This window comes from Salmo salar, chromosome 15, assembly GCF_965601325.2.
Source record: "Salmo salar chromosome 15, fSalSal1, whole genome shotgun sequence".
NCBI lineage: Eukaryota > Metazoa > Chordata > Actinopteri > Salmoniformes > Salmonidae > Salmo > Salmo salar.
This window is the reverse complement of record NC_138305.1, coordinates 98,057,975-98,060,309: the sequence shown is the minus strand read 5'-3', so window position 1 is coordinate 98,060,309 and position 2,335 is coordinate 98,057,975.

The following is a 2,335-nucleotide window of genomic DNA, read 5'->3' as shown; positions in this document are numbered from 1 at the left end:
CTCATTGGCCGCTATCTAGAGCTGGGAGGGAGATTTGATGCGCTTATGTGACCATGCTACGCGTTTAGTAAAGCCACGGTGCATGTGCGCTCTGCATGTGCCGGGGCGTGCGCCGCCCTACTGACATACTGTACATTTTATACATACCATAATACCGAGCGTGCGATAACGAGAAGTGGGCGGATGAGGCACATGCACAATGGGCGGCACACACCGTGACTGGTCTGGAAGTTGTTAGTAGCGGACTGTGCCGCTTGAAGTTGATGGCCGAACATTCAGACCATGTGTTTTACGAACAAATAAACAAACAAGTGACACATGTTGTCCTAAATGTATGTGTGAGTGAGTGTTTGTGTTTGTGGAGGAAATGTAGGCTGTCACTTCAGCATACAGTATTTTACTGTGGCAGGATTATTCACATCCCCTCAGTAACATTCAATTGCAGTTCATTATTTTGTCACTAGAGCGCGCTACAACGTTAGCAAACCCATCTTTGTAGCCTCAATTCTCCACACATTCAGTTTTCTGACGTGTTTGGGTGAGTTCAAGAGGATCACTTTTGTCAAGCCTTCCAAAGTGTGTTGCATTATGAGGATCAACATTGTCTGACTTGTGCCTACATGACAACGGCATGACTTTACAAAAACAATACGATCAAAGATCATGAAGTTTTGACTGCATTCGACTGCAAGTTTCTGCAGTTGCTCATCATCAACTTCATGTTGCAGACAGCGGGAGCCTTGTTATGGGAGCCTCTATTGTCAGCCAATCATTAGGGTGTTTTTGTTTGACCAACGCAAGCGTGACCAAATTCATGACTGGAATCGGTCATTTGTACATTGATAGACTCCAATGTACAAATTATTGTGATATTTCAGTCTCTCTCACCAATTGAATTGATAGTACAATGTACACACATACAGTACCAGTCAAAAGTTTGGACACACCTACTCATTCAGGGTTTTTCTTTATTTTTACTATTTTCTACATTGTAGAGTAATAGTGAAGACTTCAAACTATGAAATGACACATGGAATCATGTAGTAACCAAAAAAGTGTTAAACAAATCAAAATATATTTTATATTTGAGTAGCTTCACAGTAGCCACCCTTTGCCTTGATGACAGGTAATTTGTACATTGATAGACTTCAATGTACATGTTAGATCTGCTCCTGCCACACCCTCTAGTGCTCATCCTGTGTCTCCTTGACCTGTCGCCACTCCCCCAGTGCTCTCTCTCTCTCTGTGTGTGTGTGTGTGATTGTGTGGGCGGAGACAGGTGTGCTGGAGTCAGAGCAGATCCCCACCAGCTGCGACCTGTTCCATAATCAAGACCTCTACATATACTCAGTCCTGCCTCTTCCACTCTGCCAGATCGTAATCTCTGCTCAGTCAGTCCATGTTTCTAGCTGTTTGTTCCTGTTTAGATTCTGTTTTCCCTTGCCTGATGCAGTTTTCCTCTCCGCTACAGTTCTGCCTGCTCTGACTCTGGTCCCTGTCTCCAGTCCGACTTCTCGTCAGTCCTGCTACTCTGTCCTGGATTCCCCACTCTACTACTCCCTTGGATTCCCCTCCGGACCTGCTTACCATGTCCCAACACCTCTCACTCCAGCCTCTGCCTCCGCACCTGGTTTCGGCAACCCGCCTGAGCTTCCCCTGGCCTGCACTCAGTCTTCCCCCCCGTTTTTCAATAAATACCTGGGTTACCTCATCCCAGTCTCCTCGTCTGAGTCTGCTCTTGGGTTCCCCTGTTCCGCTCCACGTGACAGTACAAATGATTGTGATATTTTAGTCTCTCACAAATTGAATTGATTGGACAATATACACACGTATATTAACAGTTTGTGAGGGTGTAATATGGGGGTTGGAGCCATGTGTACTAATAAAAACTTTTATAAACAATGGCAATCCTGCCTTGTTACGTTGAGCCTTGCTGTTGGAAAACCACATTGGTGTCCGACTTGGCTGTTGCAGATGCACCTCCCCCGACTTCATTCCTCAACTTTCATCTGCAGAGGATTGCTTCAGCCTTACCACTCAAACGAGCCCCCTCTCTTCGGGCAAATGGTTGAGATGGCCATTTGCGCAGATAACTGATTGATCATAACTTTTGGATGCATTTACATTTATACAGGCAGCCCAATTCTTCACAAATGTTTTACAAATTTGTATTTTGGCTAATCAGATAAATTCTAAAAAGATCTGATGTGAAAAGATCTGATGTGAATAGTCAAAAGACCAATTAGTGGGGAAAAAAAGATCAGAATTGAGCTGCATGTGTAAATGCAGCCTTTTGAGTTCTTTAGATGAATTTGTAGTGATTTGTACTATTAGG